Below are 23,665 nucleotides of genomic sequence, written 5' to 3' on the forward strand. Positions count from 1 at the left end.
ACGGGGAGAGCATCCGTGGTTGCCTTGGGGCTGTCTTCAACTGGTTTCAGCGAAGCAGGCTCAAGTGCAACCCTGATAAATCTGAGGTGCTCTTCTTCGGCTGTCAGGCAGAACCGCCCTGGCAGGAATGGTGGCCGGTTTGCATGTCCCCCCCTTCCTCCTCCTCTTTGGTCGCTAAAAACCTTGGGGTCAAAATTGATAACACCCTTGCTTTGAAAACACAGATCACAGGTCTCACGGGTACCTGTTTTGGTCTGCTAAAAATGATTCGTAAATTCCTTCCTTTGCTCCGTTTAGCACATAGGAAGCTGACAGTACAAGCTCTGATTTGTTCCAGGCTTGACTATTCAAATATCCTCTACCTGGGTTTGCCGGATTATCTCTTGCACAAACTCCAGGTTGTACAAAATTCTGCGGCTAGAGCCATCTTCGGCCTACCCCGGCAAGCCAGATCATCTGAGTTGCTTTCCTCCCTGCACTGGCTTCCGATTAAGAAGCGAATCATATTCAAAGCTCTTACACTGGCCCATAAGGCACTCCATTTGGTAGGGGCCTCCTACATTCAGAAACGGCTTTCTTTCTACAAGCCCACCAGATCTCTCCGGTCGGAAAATCTTGGCCTGGCAATGGTGCCTCCCATTAAGAAAGTCAGAATTGGTGGACGTTCTTTTAAACATCTCGCCCCCAAACTATGGAACTCCCTTCCCGTTGATCTCCGCCGCATTCCCAATCTGTTTGCCTTTAGAAAGGCCCTGAAAACTTGGCTTTTTAATCAGTAATTCTGTTATGTTTTTGTTGTCCTTCTCCTTTTTTCAGTAATGGGTCAGAAAGCGCCGGGACACTCCTTGGAGTAGCCGTGCGCTATATAAGTCACCCATTAACATAACATAATATAACAGAAAGAGGCAAGAGGGGAACAGAAAGAAGAGACTGAGATTCAGAAAGAGGCAAGAGAGGTGCAAGAAGAGGCAAGAGAGGTGTAGAAAGAGGAAAGAGTGGTACAGAAAGAGGGAAGTGAGGAGAAGAAAAAGGCAAGAGAGGTGAAGAAAGGTGCAGAAAGTGGCAAGAAAGGTGCATAAAGAGGCAAGAGTGGTGCAGAAAGGAACAAGAGAGGTGCAGAAAGAAGAGAGTGAGCTGTAGAAAGAGGCAAGTGAGGTGTAGAAAGAGGCAAGAGTGGTAAGAAAGAGGCAAGTGAGGTGAAGAAAGAGGCAAGAAAGGAGAAGAAAGAAGAGAGTGAGCTGCAGAAAGAGGCAATAGATGTGCAGAACAAGAGAGGTGTAAAAAGAAGCAAGAGCGGTAAAGAAAGGTACAGAAAGAGACAAGTGAGGTGTAGAAAGTGGCAAGAAAAGTGCAGAAAGTGGCAAAAATGGTGCAGAAAGAGACAAAAGAGGTGTAGAAAGAAGCGAGTGAGCTGGCGAAAGAGGCAAGAGAGGTGCAGAAAAAGGCAACCGTGGTGCCGAAAGAGGTAAGAGAGGTCTAGAAAGAGGAACAAAGGTGCATAAAGAGGCAAGTGAGGTAGAGAAAGAGGCAAGAGAAGTGTAGAAAGAGGCAAAAGAAGTGCAGAACGAGGTAAGAGAGTTGTAGAGAGAGGAAAAAAGTTGCTGAAAGAAGCAGGGGAAGTGATGAAAGAGGCAAGAGAGATGCAGTGAGAAGCAAGAGAGTTGAAAAAAAGAGAGTGAGGTGCAGGAAGAGGAAGAAAGGCACAGAACGTTGCAAGTGAGGTACAGAGAGAGGTAAGAGAGATACAGAAAGAGTCAAGGGAGGTGCAGAAAGAGGCAAGAGAGGTGAAGGAAGAGGCAAGAAAGGTGCAGTAACAGGAAAAAGGCTCAGAAAGAAGCAAGAGAGGTGCAGAAAGATGCAAGAGAGGCGCAGAAAGGAACACGAGAGGTGCAGAAAGAAGAGAGTGAGCTGTAGAAAGAGGCAAGTGGGGTGTAGAAAGAGGCAAGAGTGGTGCAGAAAGAGGCAAGTGACGTGAAGAAAGAGGCAAAAAAGTGAAGAAAGAAGAGTGTGAGCTGCAGAAAGAGGCAATAGAGGTGCAGAAAAAGGTCAGAGAGGTGAAGAAAGAGGCAAGGGAGGTAAAGAAAGGTACAGAAAGAGACAAGTGAGGTGTAGAATGAGGCAAGAGAAGTGAAGAAATGTGCAGAAATTGGCAAGAGAGGTACATAAGGACGCAAGAGTGGTGCAGAAAGAGACAAGAGAGATGCAGAAAGAAGCAAGAGAGGAGCATAAAGAGGCAAGAGTAGTGCAGAAAGAGACAAGAGAGGTGGAGAAAGAAGATACTGAGCTGCAGAAAGAGGCAAGAGAGGTGCAGAAAGAGGCAAAAGAGGTAAAGAAAGGTGCAGAAAGAGGCAAGTGAGGTAAATAAAGAGGCAAGATAGGTGCAGCAAGAGAGGTGCAGGAAGACAAAGAAATATACAGAAAGAGGCAAGAGAGGTGCAGAAACAGAAATGAAGGCAAGGAAAGAAGCAAGAGAAGTACAGAAAGAGTCAAGAGAGGTGCAGAAAGAGCCAAGAGAGGTGTGGAAAGAGGCAAGAGAAGTACAGAAGGAGGCATAAGAGGTGCAGAAATAGGTAAGAGAGGTGCAGAAAGAGTCAAGAGAGGTGTAGAAGAGGCAAGAGATGTGCAGGAAGAGGCAGAGAGGTGCACAAAGAGGCAAGAGAGGTGCTGAAAGAAGCAAAGAGGTACAGGAAGCGGCAGAGAGATGCATAAAGAGCTAAGAGAGGTGTAGAAAGAAGAAAGGAACAGAAAGATGCAAGTGAGATACAGAAAGAGTCAAGAGGAGTGCAGAAAGAGGTAAGAGACTGCAGAAAGATAAGAGAGGTTCTGAAACAGCTAAAAGGTGCAGAAAGAAGCAAAGAAGTGCAGAAAGAGATAAGAGAGGTACAGAAAGAGGCAAGAGAGGTACAGAAAGAGGCTATAGAAGTGCAGAAGGAGGGAAGAGAGATACACAAATATACAAGAGAGGTGCAGAAAGAGGCAGGCGAGGTGTATATTTATATTTATGTAAATAATCAATCTCCTTTCACTCTTACAAGGAAGGAATCAGTACTCAGGTTGCAGTTGGAAGTATCTAATCTGCAAAGGACGCGATCCACGCATCTTGGCTCATCGGAACCTTGATCATGATACAAGACATCATTGTAACTTCCTTATTTAAATGTAAAAATGTCACCAGTTGCCAACCTTAACAAAGGAATTCATGTTACATTAAACAATAATCCTGATGGTTGGCCTGGTCACGATGCAGAAAGAAGCAAGAGAATTTAGGAAGAGTCAATAAAAGTGCAGAGAGATGCAAGGGATGTACAAAAAGAGGATGTAAGGTGCAAAAAGAAGCAGGAGAAGTGATGAAAGAGGCAAGAGAGTTGCGGAAAGAAGCAAGAGAGTTTTAAAAAGATGAGAGTGAGGTGCAGAAAGAGGAAGAAAGGCACAGAAAGTGGCAAGTGAGGTACAAAAAGAGGCAAGAGAGTTGCAGAAAGAGACAAAAGAGGTGCAGATAGAAGAGATTGAGGTTTAGAAAGAGGCAGAAGAGGTGCAGAAGGAGGCAAGAGAGGTACAGAAAGAAGCAGGAGAGATGTAGAATGAGGCAAGTCTGGTGCAGAAAGAGGCAAGTGAGGTACTGAAAGTGGCAAGAAAAGTGCAGAAAGAGGCAAGAATGGTGCAGAAAGAGACAAAAGAGGTGTAGAAAGAAGCGAGTGAGCTGGCGAAAGAGGCAAGAGAGGTGCAGAAAAAGGCAATCGTGGTGCTGAAAGAGGTAAGAGAGGTATAGAAAGAGGAAGAAAGGTGCATAAAGAGGCAAGTGAGGTAGAGAAAGAGGCAAGAGAAGTGTAGAAAGAGGCAAAAGAAGTACAGAACGAGGTAAGAGAGTTGCAGAGAGAGGAAGTAAGTTGCTGAAAGAAGCAGGGGAATTAATGAAAGAGGCAAGAGAGATGCAGTGAGAAGCAAGAGAGTTCAAAAAAAGAGAGTGAGGTGCAGGAAGAGGAAGAAAGGCACAGAAGGTTGCAAGTGAGGTACAGAGAGAGATAAGAGAGATGCAGAAAGAGTCAAGGGAGGTGCAGAAAGAGGCAAGAGAGGTGAAGTAAGAGGCAAGAAAGGTGCAGTAACAGGAAAAACAGCTCAGAAAGAAGCAAGAGAGGTGCAGAAAGATGCAAGAGAGGCGCAGAAAGAGGCAATAGAAGTGCAGAAAGAGGCTAGAGGGGTGCAGAAAGATTCAAGAGAGGTGAAGAAAGAGGCAGGAAAGGTGCAGAAATAGAAAGAAAGTTGCAGAAAGAAGCTGGAGAAGTTATGAAAGAGGCAGGAGAGATGCAGTGAGAAGCAAGAGAGTTGAAAAAAAGAGAGTGAGTTGCAGAAAAAGGAAGAAGGGCACAGAAAGAGGCAGGTGAGGTACAGAGAGAGGTAAGAGAGATGCAGAAACAGTCAAGAGTGGTGTAGAAAAATGCAAGAGAGGTACACAAAGAGGCAAGAGAGGTGAAGAAAGAGGCAAGAGAGGTGCGGAACAAGGAAAAAAGGTATAAAAAGAGGCAACAGAGGTGCGGAAAGAGGAAGAAAGGTACAGAAAGAGGCAAGATAGGTACAGAAAGAGGCAAGAGAGGTACAGAAAGTAGAGATTGAGGTTCAGAAAGAGGCAAGAGAGGTGTAGAAAGAGGTAAGGGAGGTGTAGGAAGAGGCAAGAGAGGTGCAGAAAGAGGAAGAACGGAGCAGAATGAGGTAAGTGAGGTGCAGAAAGAGGTAATTGAAGTGTAGAAAGAGGTGAGAGAGGTGCAGAAAGAGGCAAAAGAGGTACAGGAAGAGGCAGAGAGGTGCACCAAGAGGCAAGAGAGGTCCAGAAAAGGGTAGGTGAGGTGAAGTAAGAGACAAGAGAGGTACAGAAAGAGGCAAAGAGATGCAGAAAGATGCAAACGAGGTGAAAAAAGAAGAAAGGCGAGGTGCAGAAAGAAGAAAGGCACAAAAAGAGGCCAGTGAGGTGCAGAAAGAGGCAAGAGAGTTATAGAAAAAGACAAGAGAGGTGCAGAAAGAGGCAAGAGGTGAAGAAATAGGTAATGGAGGTACAGAAAGAGAAAGAAAGGTGCAGAAAGAGGTAAGAGAGGTACAGAAAGAGACATGAGAGGTACAGAAAGAGGTAAGATAGGTGCAGAAAGAAGAGATTGAAGTTCAGAAAAAGGCAGAAGTGGTGCAGAATGAGGGAAGAGAGGTGCAGAAAGAGACAAGTAAGGTGCAGGAAGTGGCTGGAGAAGTGAAGAAAGAGGCAAGAGAGGTACAGAAAGAGATAAGAGAGGTACAGAAAGAAGAGAGTGAGCTGCAGAAAAAGGCAAGATAGGTGCAAAAAGAGTCAAGAGAGGTGCAGAAAGAGGAAGAAAGGTGCAGAAATACGTAAGTGGGGTGCATAAAGAGGTAATAGGAGTATAGAAAGAGGCAGGAGAGGTGTAGAAAGAGGCAAGAGAGGTACAGAAAGAGTACAGAGCAGTGCAGATTGAGGCAAGAGAGGTACTGAAAGAGGCAAAAGAGGTATAGAAAGAGGCAGAGAGGTGCACAAAGAGGCAAGAGAGGTGCAGAAAGAGGCAATAGAGGTACAGAAAGAGGTAAAGAGGTTCAGAAAGAGGAAAAAGAGGCAAATAAAAATGAGGTGCAGAAAGAAGAAGAAAGGCACAGAAAGAGGCAAGTGAGGTGCAGAAAGAGGCAAGAGAGTTTCAGAAAGAGACAAGAGAGGTGCAGAAAGAGGCAAGAGAAGTACAGAAAGAGGCGAGAGAGGTGAAGAAAAGGGTAAGAGAGGTACATAAAGATGAAGAAAGGTGCAGAAAGATGCAAGAGTTGTGCAGAAAGAGGAGGAAGGTGCAAAAAAGGCAAGAGGTGGACAGAAAGAGGCAAGAGAGGTACAAAAAGAAGCAATTGAGGTTCAAAAAGAGGTAGCAGAGAGGCAGAAGGAGGGCAGAGAGGTGCAGAAAGAGGCAAGAGGGGGGTTGAAAGAGGCAAGAGTGGTTCAGAAAGAGGCAAGTGAGGTGCAAAAAGTACCAAGAGAGGTACAGAAAGATGCAAGAGAGGTGCAGAAAGAGACAAGAGATATATAGAAAGAAAAGAGTGACCATCAGAAAGAGGCAAGAAAGGTGCAGAAAGAGGCAAGCGAGGTGCAGAAAGAGGTAAGTGAAGTGTAGAAAGAGGCAAGAGAGGTGCAGACAGAGGAAGAAAGATGCAGAAAGAAGCAAGTGAGGTGCAGAAAGAGGCAGGAGAAGTATAGAAAGAGGCAAGAAAGGTGCAGAAAGAGGAATGAAAGTTGCAGAAAGAGGAAAAAAGGTGCAAAATGAAGCAAGAGAGGTACAAAAACAGGAAGAAAGGCACAGAAAGAAGCAAGAGTGGGGCAGAAACTGGAAAGAGAGGTGCAGAAAGAGTCAAGAGAGGTGCAGAAAGAGGCAAGAGCGGTGCATAAAGAGGTAAGAGAGGTACAGAAAGATGCAAGAGAGGTTCAGAAAGAGGCAGAGAGGTACAGAAAGAGGAAAAAGAGGTACAGAAAGAGTCAAGAGCGGTACATAAAGAGGCAAGAGGGGTTCAGAAAGACGCAAGAGAGGTACAGAAAGAGGCAGAGAGGTACAGAAAGGGGCAAGAAAGGTGAAGAAAAAGAAGAAAGGTGCAGAAAGAGGCAAGTGAAGTACAGAAAGAGGCATGAGGAGTGCAGAAAGAGGCAAGAGAGGTGATTTCCATTGCTTGTTGTTCTGCACTGCTGTCCCCCATGCCCTGTGTGGTTCATTGGGCTGCTGCAATCCCTGATGCCTGCCCTGTAAGGTCAGTTTGTTGCACTTGTCCATGTCCCTCCTGTCATATGTTATCCAAGTCCATGTCCCTACTCCAATTCCTCCTGCTTTCCATGATCCAATGTACCTTACTTGCTAAAATGTTGAACTTGGTAGGAGGGAGATTTTGAAAAAAAAACCTGGGAATTGATTTTCCCAAATGATTTACATTGAAAACGAGAAGATTGTAGACAAGAGACTGATCAAATAAAACCCTTTTGGGCTTCAAAACATTGGGTATTTGCTGCCTGAATCGGCTCTGTTGACATATATTGTTGTACTACCACTGCCTCTTCCTTCTGCCCTCAATGGTCTATTATATTGCCAGAGCCTCTTTTGCCTGTCTTGCATTGTTAGTTTGTTGCCCATGCCCCCCTTCTGCTGCCCTCTATTTTGTGCTTCCACTTCTCTTCCTACCTGCCCAGTGTGGTCAAATTATTGCCTCTGCACCCTCCTACCTACCTTCAATTTTCTGAGTCTATGCCCCTGACCTCTGCCTCCCAACAGTATCCTAATGAACAACTAGATTGCTAACATTCTATATTTATTACAAAAGTGTGGCACGCCTGACGTCATCTTCATGTAATAAAAACTGTAGTACCTAAAACATTTCCTTTAGAAATTATAGAAATGAAAGGATGTTATTTGGATAGAAATTATGGTTAGTGCTCTAAAATACTAAAAAGGATGATATATTTTCTGAATTCTCAAATAGCCACAAAGCACTTTTAAATGATTTGTTATCTTAATTTTTTTATCCAGTTGACCACTTGATTAAATGTTATGCCTAGGGGAGAGGATGTGGTGTTACTTCCAGAGCTGCAGACTTTGCAACTGGGGAACCAGGTTTTAGATTCGGCTTCAGCTAGACATTCTCTGATTCTGGTGAAATCACTTAAGGCCTTATGTATCAAGCAAATTTTTATTCGCAAACGGTGTGATTCGCAAAAAACAGCGTTTGCGATTAAAAATTAGCTATTTCCAATGTATAAAGCAAAATAGCTTTGCAAAATGAGAAATTGCAAAAATTGTGATTCCTTACGTTGTGAGACTTAGAATTCTGCGAATTTCTTAGCGATTCCTTATTTTGAGATTTCTCAGTTAGCGAAATTCGCAAACGGTAAATCGCAAATTAAGAAATCGCTTTGGTATCTATGAAAAATCGCAAATTGCGAATTCACAAAAATTGCAATTTAGAGAATCGCAATTACCACCAAGTAGGAGCAGGTGGTAACCAGGTGCAAACTATTTAAGTATCCCAGAATGCAACAGACTTTTTCCACAATGGCTGGGCTGTACGTGATAGCCAGGAGGCTGCGACTCAGAGCTGCTGCACATAGGTGGAGACGCCAGGAGAGGATATTCGGTGCACGCATTACCATCTTCCAGCGCACTGAGGAGGACATCTACACACACTACAGACTGGATGAAGAGAGTATCCTTGATTTAATTGAGGAACTAACACCCTTCCTTGAACACCCCATACGCAGGACACAATCCATCCCCACCCACATCCAGGTCCTGTCCTCACTGCACCTCTTGGCATCAAGTAGTTTCCAGGGGGTGATAGCCTCAGCAGGAGGGGTGTCACAAAGTGCACTTTGGCGCTTTTTCCACGCGTTCCTTGATGCCATGGTACAGAGGCTGCATCACCACATTCACTTCCCAACCACCCCACAGGCACTAGACCAGACCAAGCAAGACTTCTATCAAATAGCCCAATTTCCCCACGTCATTGGATGCATAGATGGCACACATGTTGCAATATCCCCTCCCTCCCAGAAGAGTACATGTTCAGGAATCACAAAAGCTACCATTCCCTGAACATACAAGTGGTGTGTGATGCCAAACACATCATCACAGACATTGTTGCGAAATACACAGGCAGCACGCACGACACCTTCATCTTCCGTCACAGTGGGATACACCGTAGACTCACAAGTGGGGAGTTTGGTGAGGGATATTTACTGGGGTAAATGCATTTGAACAGAGTCCACACTTGTTAAGACTAGCATGTGCAGGACATTGTTTAACCATATCCATCCCACCCCACGGGTAATACTGCATATGCGGTCTGGGACTTCATACTGACGCCCTACCTGAATCCTGCCAATGCTGGGGAGCGGCGATACAACAGCACCCACATAGAACCCAGAGGCCCCATTGAGCGTACATTTGGGATACTCAAGAGCAGATTCAGATGCCTACACAAGAGCGGAGGGTCTCTACAGTACAGTCCCCAGACCTGTTGCAAGATAGTGGTAGCAAGTGCCATGCTGTACAACATCGCCACCAGGAAAGGCACACCGGGGGAGCTCAGTGAATCTGATTTATAAGATGTGGAGGGGCCTGCCCTAGCAACATCCTGGCTGTTGTGTGCCACCTCGCGCTGCATGCAGATGCTGCGCCTTGATAGAGCATTGGTGGCAGAGGACAGGCGGTTCACCACCCGTGTTTACAGGTCCAGGCGCGGCATCTCTCTGCGCCTAGCAGCACAGTCAGCCTTGAGTTCTTCACAGAGTGCCTCCAGGGCACCCATCATGCCCCTGAAGCCTGCCCTCACTTCCCTCTGTTACGCTTTGATATTTTTTGCTTGCAGGCGCTGTACCTGCAACATGTGCATCTCCAGGCCACCAAAGACTGTTTCCTCCCCTGGATCTGCAGCACAGCTGGATGTGTGAGACCTGTGCCTGGTTGTGACTGGTGGGATTGGGTCAGAACGTGCACATTGTTGTCGCTGTGGCTGTTTTGGCTCAGGGTGCACATTGACATCGCTGTCCTGGCCCTGGTCCTCCAATGGGGGTAGTGGTGGGACTACATGTCTCCTGCGGCGCTTTGGAGGGTTGACGGGGCTATCCTCCTCCTCTGTGTCCTACTCTTACCCTGCTGCTTCTATGTTTGGGAAATCGGTCTGTCTCCCACTGCCTGTAGGCTGTATTCCAGATGGTACTGTGGATGTAAATGCACACATCTATTACCTGTTCTGACTTGCACTTGACAATTATTAAATATCACTGTTTGGGATTACGTGTCTTTGTATTTGCCTTTCCTGAAGTGCACATGCTATTGGGGACTGGCTGGGTGTAAATGCACCACTGTAATATGCATGTGACTACATCTCCCACAATGCATTGCAGTGTGTGCTTGTGTACCTGCTCTGGACTACTAATTTTGTCCTGCCCCTGTGTCGCTGCTGGGGGGGTGGGGGGGGGTTGGGGGTGTCAGGGGTGTGATGGCATGCTTCTTACCTGGTCCTGGTACAGGGTGCTCCGAGCTGTCTAGGTCACCAGTTCCTCAAGAGGTGTGGAGTCAGTGGCTGTGGAGGTGCCTCCACCGGTCTTCCTAGACTGCTCCAGCCTGGTAGCCAACTTTTCCTTAGAGCGCTGGCGCATGTCATACCATCGCTTTCTTAAATCTTCAACCCTCCTGTGTGTCACCCCAACAGCATTAACTTTCTGCTGAATTTCAGCCCTGTCCAGTGTTTGAGAAGTACTGGGATCTGATTGAAAAACCACATGATCGTAAGCTGTATTTTCAACTTAGGGTGAGTCCCCTCCCAACAATGGAATTCACTTGTAAACGGGGGGGGGGGCGTTATTAATGATAGATGCTGTAGGTGTTTGGAACAATGGGAAACAGAAGGCCACATGTTGTTCTTCTGTCCACTATATGCTCCACCACGTAGTATGTGGATAAAGCCTATTTGTAAGGCTATGGGCATTAGAAGATATGCCGTGGCCATGCTAATTTTGTGTTCAGACCCTACCCCTTCTATAGCTATAGCTGTGGCTAAGTTCCTGAGCTGGGCATGGTCAATTCGTTAGAAAATGTTGCTCCAAGTTACTAGCAGCTGAACGCCCATGACACCCCAAGTATTATGATGGCCTCGTGTTAAAGCTGCCCTATCTATTTGTTAGTGTGACATGAGTCTTCCCTGGCAGCGTCAGTCTCCTGCTTCCTTCTTTGGAGTAATACCCCAATTCGTATAATGATTTATTGGCTGTTTTTAACCTGAAAAACAAAATAATATCTCTCTTTTAAAAAATAGAGAAATCTTCTTTTTAAATGTATTCGATAGTTATCAAAATAAGAATTTAATTGTATCTTAAATATTTATTCAACTGGTTTTATAAATGTATATTTGAAATTGTTTGAATCATAATTAATGTTTTAATGTTGTGCTTTTATGACTTAACTGTCGAATAAAGTTTATGACTATGAATTTCAGCGCATATGCGCCACTTTCGTATCTCAGGCACCCTGAGTGATTTCTTTCCAAATAGGTGCTCATGGCTGACCACCATTTCTTGGATTAGCACCTCCAACTCTGCCTCAGAAAATTTCTGCTTTCTCTTCCTCTGGCCTTCCCCCTGCGGCTGCTTCTGTGTTTCCTGGCTGGCCATGTCTCCAGTGTCTGCCATTCTGTTCACCACTGCAGTGTTTCCTCTCCACCACTCCTTCTCTCTGACTGTGAATCAGCAACTCAGGTGAAGCATGGGTAGTCACACTTCCTGGTTGTGATGTCATGAAGCTGCATCTGAGTTTCCGATTAGCAGATTTGGGAAAAACTCAAATTTTTCCCGTTAAGGAATCGCAAAATTATTTTTTTTTACGTTAAGGAATCGCTATTGGAGGTATCCCAATGTAAATAGTGATTTTTACTTAATCGCATACATACCATTTTGTGATTCTGATTTTACGATTCACGAAAAATCGCAATTTCAGAATCGCAAAACGGTAGCTTGATACATACATATGGCCCTAATCTCCCCATGCCTAAAACCAATGTGAATTTGTCCTTGTGTGATATAACCAATGCTCATGTAAAGCACTTCAATACCTGATCAGTCTGCACTATATAAAACAGCAAAATAACAAAGAATAAAATAGTTTTTCCATACTTCTGTCATTGGGCTATACGCGGACTACATCTGGGTGATATTTGTGCTACATTTGGTCTCCTTTTTCTCATGTGGCCATCTTGAGAGACTTCAATTCAGTTCAATAAAAATTTATTCGATCTGATTTCGAAACTTAGATCAAAAATTGTACATAAAAACAGTAATCCCTTTTCTTAATACAATACAATGATAATTAATTAAAACCAGTATGTAAAAATGGCAGTTACAAAGCCTGGCTGAGAGCAACTTCAGGTTAACATAATAGTAAAGTTCAATGTTTCGCAAGATCAATCTCAAGTGCTTTGTGCAAAATACACAATAAGGGGTCCAAGTAAGTAGCTACGCTCCAATACCTGACCAGTCTGCCCTGTATAAAATTGCAAAAAAAATAAAAAATAAAAATGTTTTGAACACTTCTGTAATTGGGCTATATGTGGGCTACAACTAGGTGATATTTGTGCTAAATTTTGGCTCTTTTTTCTATGGTGGCCATCTTAGGAGACTTATTTGTTATGACGTTTACTAATTTACTTATTTACTGCAGTCTCCTCAGTAGGAAATGCTTTCGTTTTTTTACCTTGCTTCTGTCAAGAAAGCATTCAGATGTGTAAACACATTTGCCAAAAATTTAGAATGTTTGCAGTCTAGTTGATCATTAGATCACTGTAGTAAAGCTACTGCTCTTCAGGGAGTTAACTGTAATCTGCTGCTGGTATTGAAAGTGCATGTTTCAGTCTGAAAAAGGCGAGGATTTGAGAAGTCACTCGAAATGTGCCCTCATTTTTCTTTCTGCAGCACTAATCATAATTTCTATGGCAAAATGAACCCCCTCAGTGTGTTCCTTTTTAAATTAAATGTTTTAAGTGTTACCCGTTTATTCAAATCAAGATGGCTTCAGGTGTGCCATACCTTTGTCATAAGTAAGACTGTTAGCGCTCTAGTTGTTCTTTAGAACAGTCTGGGAAGCTAAAGTAGAACACAAAGGAATCAACTGACAGTCTCTGCAATTGTTGGATGTAGATGTTTAATGAGAAGGTCAGACTTCATTCTCAAATGACAGAGAAAGATAATGCGAATTTGCAGAAAATATGCTCTCATTTGAGCTTCTGGAGCACCTTCTAAACCTCGATGGGAAAAGCATGAGAAAATTGTTTTCTCTAAAAAATTATTCATGATATCCAGGCAGAAGTCTTTTTCGCAGGGTAAATTCCCCTTAGAACTCACCACAATTCCTAAAATTAGTATGGTACCATCAACAAATGAATTATAATGTAACTAAAGTCTGTTACCACCCTTTATACGTTCTCCTTTTGGTGACTCTCAAAACCTTCTATTCACTGCAATGCATTTTAATGGAGTGCTATCATGTATATTGGTCCCAAGATGGCTGCCAGCACTTTTTGGATGAAGTGCGGACAGCCAATCAGATCTCACGATGAGATGTGTGGTTAGGCTCTGCCCAGATATCGATATTTCTTTTTCCACTATTTCATTTCCACTCTAGTGAAAGCTAGAGTGTAAATGAACAATGTGCCCCTGGAACAAACCGACTCCTTTGTATACCTGGGTGTTACTTTAGGCAAACGTTTGAACTGGAAGCCACAGTTAGATCTATTAGTCTTAAGGCATAACCAACTAGCAGGGGCCTTTCTAAAAGAATTCCGGTTGTCCCAAACCAAACCACTCAGACCCGCTCTATCTATTTACCAAGGGAAGGTTAGAGTCTCAATAATTTACGGGGCGGAACTTTGGGGGTTTGAAAACTTAGTACCATTAGTCTTACTCCAGAACAAGTTCCTGAGGGCATTGACTGGCCTTCCTCAATCCTCTCTTCTGACGCCCCTACTTTTAGATCTAGGATGTATTTCCTTTGAGGAGGCTGCAAGTTTTAGACCACTTGCCTATTAGTGAAGACTTTGGACAACCCCCGAAGCTAGCACCTTATGCAAAAGCTGTTAAGTCCATTAGGAAAGCAGATACATCAAATAAAATTTCTTGGCTACAAAAGATTAAGGCATTGTTATCTGAAATGGGCCTCATTCACCTGTAGGAGGATCCAGAGGGGAATTCCTTTCCATCTAAAAGAGATCTTAAAGCCTTATATAGGGACAAGGTTTATGTAAAGTCGCTGTCCTCGGTTATTAGCGGGTCCCTCACAGGCCTCTTTCTTGAATGTAAGTGTGAGCATAAGCTGGAGGCCTATTGGGACATTATCGCACATCCTGGTGATAGGAAATGTTTCCACCAATTTAGAGTAGGAACCCTCCCCCTAAAATCGTTTACTGAAAAGTGGCGGGCTGACCAGGATATAAAATGTGACACTTGTTTAACTGAGGACGAGACTCTATTGCATGTCCTGTTTGTGTGCCCTGCATACAAGAGCCCTCGGCTGAAATGGCTCAAGCCGGTTTGTACAAAGTTTGGAACAAGATCTTGTCAAACGGCCCTACATATCTTTAAATCTGAAACTTCTGAAGTCATAGCTGTTGCTATGGCTAAGTTACTGAGCTGGACTTCGGTCCTTAGAAAGAAAAACCCGCAAGGCAATATGTAATCTATCTGCTTATGCATTGGTGTACTCAAGTTTCCCCCACGCCATTCAGTCCAATATTGAAGACTGTAACCAAGCCCTGTGTAATTATGCATTAATAGCTTTTGGCCCTGAATTCTCCCTTTTAAACCTAATCATTGTTTTAACAGCCTTGGGATTTTATATGACATGCTTTTCTTAACAAAATATATTCTTGTATGAAATGTTATGCCTTTTTATATCATATTGTATTTGTCTTAATGTGTCTTTTATGATTGATTATGATCGGATAAAGACTTAAATTCAAAGTGCTGTTTTGCCCACTTTGAGATGGTGCGGAAGTGAAGGGCTGGTGAACTCGGCGATGAAAGCGTGTGCCTAAACTGTGAGCTGAGAGATCTGTAGCATACTGGCAGAAGCGAAGTACTTACCCTTACTGGTGTGAAAGTGCTGTTTTGCCTAGCGTGAGATGGTGTTGAGGTGAGGTACCGGTAAAGTCGGGGATGAAAGCTTGTGCTTAAATTGTGAGCTGTGTGCTGTAAACTGATGTGCTGTGGGTGGTGTAGCATACTGGCCGAAGCAAAGTATTTACCCCTACCGGTGTGAAATTGCTGTTTTGCCCACTGTGAGATGGTGCTGAGGTGAGGGGCCAGTACACTCGGGGATGAAATTGTGTGACTAATCCGTGAGCTGAGTGCTGCAAACTGATGTGCTGTGGACCCTGTAACATACTGGTGGAAGCAAAGTATTTACCCCTACCGGTGTGACAGTGCTGTTTTACCCACTGTGAGATGGTGTGGTGGTGAGGTACCGGTACACTCGTAGATGAAAGCGTGTGCCTAAACTGTGAGCTGAGTGCTCTGTAGTATACAGGCAGAAGCAAAATATTTACCCTTACTGGTGTGAAAGTGCTGTTTTGCCTAGAGTGAGATGGTGCAGATGTGATGTACCAGTAAACTCTGGGATTATATTGTATGCCTAAACTGTGAGCTGAGTGCTGTAAACTGATGTGCTCTGGGCCCTGTAGCATACTGGCTGCTGTAGCCTATCTGTGCAGGTGGTGTTAGTATGCGTTTAGAGTATAGCGGGAGTGGGAAGCAAACTACTCACTGGTACCGGTCTGAAGACTCAGGGATGAAACTGTGAGTGTAATTTGTGAGTTTATTGATGTAAATTGATGTGCTGTGGGCGCTCTAGGATACTGGCCGCTGTAGCATACCTGTGTAAGTAGTGTTAGTGTGTGTTTATACTATTAAGGGATTAGGAAGCAAACTACTCACCTCTACCCGTCTGAAGACTGGAATGCATTGTTTTAGCAAGCAGCAATATATAAAAAATTGTGAAGAATATAATGCAGAATGTTGCAATGCCACAGAAGACAAATGGTGAATTGAAGTGTAACTAAGAAAGTGGCTGTGTGTAATAAAGGGATGGAGTTTGAAAATTATATAGAAAGTGTCTTTATTTAAGTGCCTTAATTGGACCCACTGGTGCGAGAGCTAGGGCATCCAGCTGATGCAAAGTTGAACCACTTCTGCTGTATTCAAAGGTAAGCTCATGCATCAACTAATTCCATATTACATGTTACAGTTCCATGTGACATAAACGATAGCTATGAGTTGAGTTGAGTTGAGTTGAGTTGGGATTTGCAAAGTGCGTAGCTACCCTTGGGCGTCCCAGCGCTGTCTTGACCTGATACCAGAGGGGAGAGTAGAAGAGTTTACAGGGTTATGGGAAGAGCCAGGTTTTCAGTTGCCTTCGAAAGGCTAGATGGTTGTGTTCTTTCTGCATGGTGAGTGGAAGGGCGTTCCACAGTTTTGGGGCGTTGTAGGAGAACAAACGCCCTCCTGAGCGGGACTTCTTTATTCTGGGAATGCTGGCAAGGGAGAGGGAGTCTGACCTAAGTTGCTTGTTAGAATGGTGGGGTTTGACGAAGGTTATCAGGATCGGAGGGCCTCTTCCTTGCATTATTTTGTGCGAGATGCATAGGGTCTTAAAGGTAATCCTTTCTTTGACCGGGAGCCAGTGCAGGCTTTTAAGTACTGGTTTAGTCGAGCATCTTGATTTGGTTCCGGTTAGGAGTCTGGCAGCAGCGTTCTAGGCGCACTGTGGTCTGTAAGTGACTGATGCCGGTGCCTCCAGGTAAAGGACGTTTCCGTAGTCCAGTCTGGAGTTCACCAGTCCTTGCATCAGCAGTTTCCTTGATTGGAAGGGGATTAGGTGGAGGATTTTTCGCGCCATTCGAATGAGGCCAAGGCAGGTGCCTGAAGTTTTTCTGGCCTGAGTTTTGAAATTGAGGTCCTGATCCAGCCAGATGGCAAGGCTTTTGACTTCGGGTTTAGGGATAGGAGGTGATCCCATGCAAGGCGGCCAGGAGAGGGCCAAGGGGAGTTTGCGAGGGTTTCCCAGGAGAAGTATCTCCGATTTTTCTCCGTTCAGTTTTAACCGAGATTCACACATCCAGTGAAAAACGCTCTCAAGACAGTTTGCCAGGTTGTCTAGGCTATTGCCCAGCTGGTTGATAGAGACCACCAGCTGGGTGTCGTCGGCATACATAACTGTTTTTCTGCCAAATGGGGCGGTAAACCCCTCTAGAGGGGACATGTAAACGTTAAAAAGTGTGGGGCTCAGGGAGGAGCCCTGGGGAACCCCACACCGAAGTGGCAGAGCTTTGGACACAGCAGTACCATCCGACACTTGGAAGGTTCTTTCTTCCAGAAAGGACTTGATCCAGGAGAGGGCGGAGTCCGTATTCCTATCAGGTTTAGCCGGTGGATGAGGATGGCTTGATCCACCGTGTCGAAGGCTGCGCTCAGGTCGAGGAGGATCACTGCCACTGATCCTCCTGCGTCCATGATGGTTCGTGCCTCTTCGACTACAGCAGGCAGAGCGGTGTCCGTTCCCTGACCCGGTCTAAACCCTGTCTGGAATTGGCGCAAGAGTTTATTGGTTTCAAGGAAATTGGAGAGTTGGTGGTTGACGATTCCTTCAGCCACTTTGCTGATCGCAGGAAGGAGAGAGATGGGTCTGAAATTGGTTGGGTCCATGGGGTCAAGGTGAGGTTTCTTTAAGAGAGCAATGACAGTGGCTTTCTTCCAATTTGCAGGAACAGCACCCAGTGTCAAGGAGGCGTTAATGAGGTGGGTAAAGGGAGGGGCAACCGTGGAGGCGACAAATTTTAGTTTGCTCGTAGGAGCAGGGTCTGAAGAAGCACCACTTTTTACAGATTGTACGGTGGATAGAAATACCTCTGTGGTGATTTCGGGAAAGGAGCGGAGGCGTGGCGCCTCAGAGCAAAGGGGGGAGGATGACAGGGATTTGAAAGGAGTTGGGGCCCGGAAGAGAGGTTATAATTTTATCGATTTTCGATGAAAAGAACTCTGCAAGCTGGTTGCATCTGTTGCCCGATGGATCGGTTAAGGGAGTGGGGTCGGGAATTTTAGTAAGTAGGCGCACAATGCGGTAAGCTATTACACTTGAATGACTCAAAATTCTATTAGGAAAATAAAGGTAGGATACGATTACCACATGTATCCTTTAAGAAAAAGAAAGAAAAAAAAGAAATTGCAAAATGTAATCATCAAACGTTTAGGTACCCTGGCAGTGCTTTTTTGTAACACAAAATTATCAACAGTAGAACAGTCAGCAATCTGTTGTACAGTGAATTCAATGTGATGCGTGTTAGAATTGGTACTAGTTCTACCCACCTTGTTACTTTGAGGATGAATAAAAACATTGTGCTTTTGAGAAGCACATTCGGTATCAATCTAGTCAAACCATACATTATTGTCTTCAGCTGTTTCAAAAAAACAATCTTGTGTAGAGAGCTAAGGCATCAAGCTGAGAGAAAGTCCAACCGTTTCTGCTGTAGTCAAATCAAAGCTCTTGTATCAGTGAATTTCACATTATATGTTACAGTTCTATGTAACAAACAGAAAAGCTATTAGATATGTATGACTAAATTGTATAATGAAAATAAAGCTAGGATACGATTACCACACTGTGCCAACCAGTTCCTAAACAAAGTCGTCTTTTTTCATTTTTATCATCAGGTTGTAAGCAGAGGCTGAGTATGAGTAAATTTGTGTGAAAGGGCTTCGTGAATAACAGGCAGGCAGAGAGGCATGTGCACAAAGAATAGATGTGGTTTCTAAATGGGTGTCGGGTTTAGGCTACTTCAGCAAGTAAATAGCAAGTTTGCATAGGCCATACATCACTGATCCCCGGTTTGAGTGGAGACGTAAGGAGCAATAATGAAGATAAAGTTCAAATGTCTGAGTATACTTAGAAAGTTATTATATCTAAGTAGTAGGATTGAAGTGTATTATAAATAATGTAAAGGAAAAAGTAAAAAAAAGCTGAAAAAAATTCATCCAAGAGTTACGTGAGTTTCTTACAAGTCTTGGAGATTGCAGTCCAGGAGTTCTTCAGCGGCTTGAGATGCGTAATATTCCAAGAGGCTATTGTTGCCATCATCTGAAAAAAGCAAAGCGATCCAATTCATATCCTGGAAGGGAGAGTAATGTTCCTCAAATGTTGGAGCGGCAATTTGAATAGGGAGGCGATGTTGTGAAAGGTCGCATATTGCAGGAGATCTTTCACGGTTGCGCAGGAATCCCATCCTGCCACAATACCTTTTTGCATTGCATTTGCCATTGCTCTATTGCCAGGACAATCATGTTCATGGTCTTCAACATACTGCATTACCTGCTGGATTTCGGGAGCGCTTGTTGGGATGTTGGCAAAACATAGATCCATTCGCCAATCGAATGGGCAAATTTTGCAACCAAACGATGGTTGTATGCATATTGCATAAGCGTAGATAAATGTTATGTTGTAGCTGGCTCCGATAATAGATAGAGGCAGTTAGCATAGCTGTTACCACAGAGAGCATAGCAATTTTTTACAAGCAGAATTAGTAGTAGAATGGCCACAAAGAGAGCGAGAATTATGTGCACTGTTCCTGTTATTTCATAGATGATTGAATGAATAAAGTGTGGTAACAATTCACAAAGTGTACTTTGCGGTTCGTTTTTAAAAGGGAGTGAATTTTACTTGAAGTTCGTGGTATCTGCAGTCGATACATTTCTTTTGCAGAAGTGAGGGAGAATTCTGTTCTGAACAAAAGCGCTTTTAGTTTGGTTTGTTTCATGAAATCTGTTTTCAAACTAGGGTCTGAAGGCCAAGTTGAAGTTTGGGAGTTAGTTTGTGTGGGTGGGAATAGAGATTGCCACAGGAATTTACTCAGTAAGGAAATGCGGTATGCTAGCCCACATTCCGTAGATAACTGCAATTAGAAAGCTGTGTGAATGTTGGTCTGATTGAGGGAGTTGGCGTCCTTTTAAGAAAGGGGCTGTAAGCTTAGAAGCGCTGTGTAGTTGGAAATTCTTGGATAGTAATGAATGGCTGCCATTGTGGGTGCAATTTTCACCTGTGAGAAAAACTTCTGTATTTAAGACAGCGATATGTATATGGGAGAAACCACTGCTCGTGAATAAACGTGCTACCTTATATAATAACTAGCAGCCCGTCCCGACGTTGTCCGGGAGCAATTAGGCTTCAGGGCCCCCGCCCGCCCCGACGTTGTCCGTGGGTCCCCCGGAGCCTTCCTCCATACATTGAAGTATTATACCTCTATGTTTACTTTCTACGCTTTTGTAACCTGCACACGTAACTTTTTCCTCCTGAAATCACCGTTTGGCTCACTTTTTTAATGCTCCGTTTGCTTCCTCTTGCTACCTGCACACGTCACTTTTTCCTCCTATACCTCTATGTTTACTTTCTACGCTTTTGTAACCTGCACACGTAACTTTTTCCTCCTGTAATGCACCGTTTGGCTCACTTTCTTAATGCTCTGTTTGCTTCCTCTTGCTACCAGCACACATCACTTTTTCCTCCTATACCTCTATGTTTACTTTCTAAGCTTTTGTAACCTGCACACATAACTTTTTCCTCCTGTAATGCACCGTTTGGCTCACTTTTGTAATGCTCCGTTTGCATCCTCTTGCTCACGATTTTCATTTTTGCTTCATTTTTCCGACGCTCACCGCTCCTAAATAAATAAATAAATAACCTACCTCATCCGCCGCTCACTGCTCCTCCCCGCCTGTCCGCCGCTCCTTCCCGCCTGTTCGCCGCTCTTCACCGCCTGTCCGCCGCTCCTCACCGCTCCTCCCCGCGCCATGTCCGCTGGTCCTCCTCGCGCTCCTGGATGCCGCTCCTCCCCGCGGTCCTCACGTCGGGCACGCACGTCGCGGCCGGCGCTTCATCCAAGGGACTACTTTTTTTCGGTAAATTTTTTAAATAACGTATATTTATTACGTTTATATAGCCTATGTCCATCTGCACACCCTGACGATTACAACGATGTATCGGGTGTGTGGATTGGCTCTGTGGTTCCCGAGTTTACCCGCCTCAAAGGTTCAAAGTTCTTACTTTATAATAGTAGTATAGATATTCAACATGACAAACAACATGTACACCTAGCAGACACAACAACACTATTTACTCTGTGAACCATGGCTAGCCTTGTACACAAACCAAACATGGCACAGCACCTCTGCCACACAATGCAGAATGTGGGGAGAGATGGGAGCAAAGTATGTGCGAAGGTGGCAAGTAATTCTAGATTATAAAAGTTACAATGCAAAGTCTTGAGGGGAGAGGCCGGACAGACGTGAGTATGCAAAGCACAGACATGTACATGTCAAAATACAATGATGGTCTATTGAATGATGTGGACAGTGGACGCAACCATGATAGTATAGTCAGTAGGGAAGATTACAGAATGGTAGCGCGTACGTGCCTCATCCCCCCAAAATGTTCAAGGAAGTGGGCTTGCTCGGCGTACACAAGGGTAGCGTAGGGGTATGAAAAAGAGGCACGTTTCTCTGGGTGTGGTTCTCTTCCGGATTGGCGAACGTGTCTGCCAGGTCTGCGCAGTTTATACCGCCACAAGTCTGACGCCGTGAGCGAAGGTGGCTGCGTGACTGATGCTTTCAGCGTGCTGGTATCCAGAAACCGTCAAGGCTGCTGAGACGCATATATGCCCCACAGTTTACATTTTGACACACCCATATGTGAAAGAGGGCGCACCATGTGCTGGTGGAAGCTCCTGGGCCGAGATCTGCGAGCTCAGAGGGCTCCTGAGATCAACGCTGGCTACCATGACACAGGCATCCTGAGGCCCAGTAGGGTGGAGTGCTCTATATACTACTAACACAGTAGTCCAACAGGTACCAACAGTGGAACGATGTTTTGATAGCATAGTGGGCGATTCTAGACCTTTATCTGAGAGTGGAGATGAAGGTACTCCCTTCGACCAGGTGCAACCAACTCTAGGTTCCACCAGTGGAACGGTGTCTTGACCCCATAATGGAATAAGTCCGATATTACCTTGTGCTTGGTTTTCACAGAACTCCCTCCGTTGAGGTGCATTTGACTCTGTGTTTCCATAGTTAACTGCTGCACATGATTATTAGGCTTGGTTGACTGTAGTCGCTGGACTACAGCGCGGTACAACAGGTCAGAACAGCAAAACAGGGTCTTAATTCTATGATTGAGGATGGCAGAAGTTAAAGTGTGCAATGATTTTTGTGTACCCACTCCGATCAGGTGCAACCAACTCAGGGTTCAACAGTGGAAGGGTGTCTTGATCTCACAATGGACGAAGTTATAACTGTATCTGAGAGAGGAGATGGAGATACTCCCTTCTTCCAGGTGGAACCGAATGTAAATCCCAACAGTGGAACAGTGTCTTGATCCCATAATGGGCAATGTCCAATATTACTTGGTTCTTGCTTTTCACAGAGCTCCCTCTGTTGAGGTGCCTCAGACTTTGTGCTTCCATAGTTAACGGTTGCCCATGATTAATGGGCATGGTTTACTGCAGTCTCTGGACTACACAGCGGTACAGCAGGTCCGAACAGTGATACGAGGTCTTAATTCTATGATTGAGGATGTCAGAAGTTAAAGTGTATGATGATTTTTGTGTACCCACTCTGATGAGGCGCTACCAACTCTAGGTCCCAACAGTGGAACGATGTCTTGATCCCTCAATGGACGATGTTAGAACTGGATCTGAGAGTGAAGATGAAGGTACTTCCTTAGACTAGGTTCAAGAAACTCTAGGTTCCCACAGTGGAACGGTGTCTTGATCTCACAATAGACAATGTCCGATATTACTCGTTGCTTGTTTTTCACAGAACTCCCTCTGTTGAGTTGCATCACACTCTGTGATTCTGTACTTAACTGCTGCACATGATTATTGGGCTTAGTTGACTGCTATAGCTGGAATACACCACGGTGCAGCAGGTCCAAACTGTGAAAAAGGGTCTAAATTCTAGGATTGAGGATGTCAGAAGTTAAAATTTGTGATGATTTCTGTGTACCCCCTCCAATGAGGTGCAAGCAACTTTAGGTCCTAACAGTGGAACTGTGTCTTGATCCCACAATGGACGATGTTAGAACTGTATCTGAGATTGGAGATGGATGTACTCCCTTCGACCAGGTGCAACCAACTCTAGGTCCCAACAGTGGAACGGTGTCTTGATCCCACAATGGACGACGTTATAACTGCATCTGAGAGTGGACATGAAGGCACTCTCTTGACCAGGTGCAACCAACTCTAGGTCCCAACATTGGAACAGTGTCTTGATCCCACAATGGACGTTGTCGGATACTACATGCTGCTTGCTTTTCTCAGAACTTCGACTGTTGAGGTGCATCACACTCTGTGCTTCCGTAGCTAACTGCTCCACATGATTATTGGGCTTGGTTGACACTAGTCGGTGAAGTATACTGTGGTACAGCAGGTCCGAACAGTAAAATGGGGTCTTGATTCTATTATTGAGGATGTCATGAGTTAAAGTCTGTGATGATATCTTTGTTCCCCCTCTGATCAGGTGCAACCAACTCTGTGCTTTTGAATCCAACGGTATGTGGCTGTGAGGTGTTAATGACCACTGCCTCTGGCCTACACTGTGATTAGCAGGGTTCATAATTCAGATCGATTACTTACTTACTTACTTAAGATCGAGTGGTGATTGTTTAATTGCAGAATCTGGTAGTTAAGTACCTACAACGTCTATTGAAATATACACAATATTGTTTTATTAGAACATTGGAATGTTGGGAGCTCGATTGAAAACAATGGAGTAGCTCCGGGCTTATAATGGCTGGTATAAGCCTGGAGATCCAACATTGCAATGTTTCTTTGTTCAACGCTCTGGCTGTGAACAAAGGCTTCAGAGAGCCTGAGTGGATTCCAATCCCCTCGCGCTGCCTTGAGGTTTTGCCTTATTTGTTAGAACATCCTACCCTCTAGTGGCAGAATGTTCTAATAGCCTTATAGCCCTACGTAGCGGGGTATACCGGCTATTAAAGTCCCTCTCCCTTGTTAAAAGCCCTTGCCTTCGGCTCAGTCGAGGGCCTTTAACGCTGGAGAGGGCCTT

The sequence above is a fragment of the Lissotriton vulgaris genome, chromosome 10, assembly GCF_964263255.1.
Source record: "Lissotriton vulgaris chromosome 10, aLisVul1.2, whole genome shotgun sequence".
In the NCBI taxonomy this organism is placed as follows: Eukaryota; Metazoa; Chordata; class Amphibia; order Caudata; family Salamandridae; genus Lissotriton; species Lissotriton vulgaris.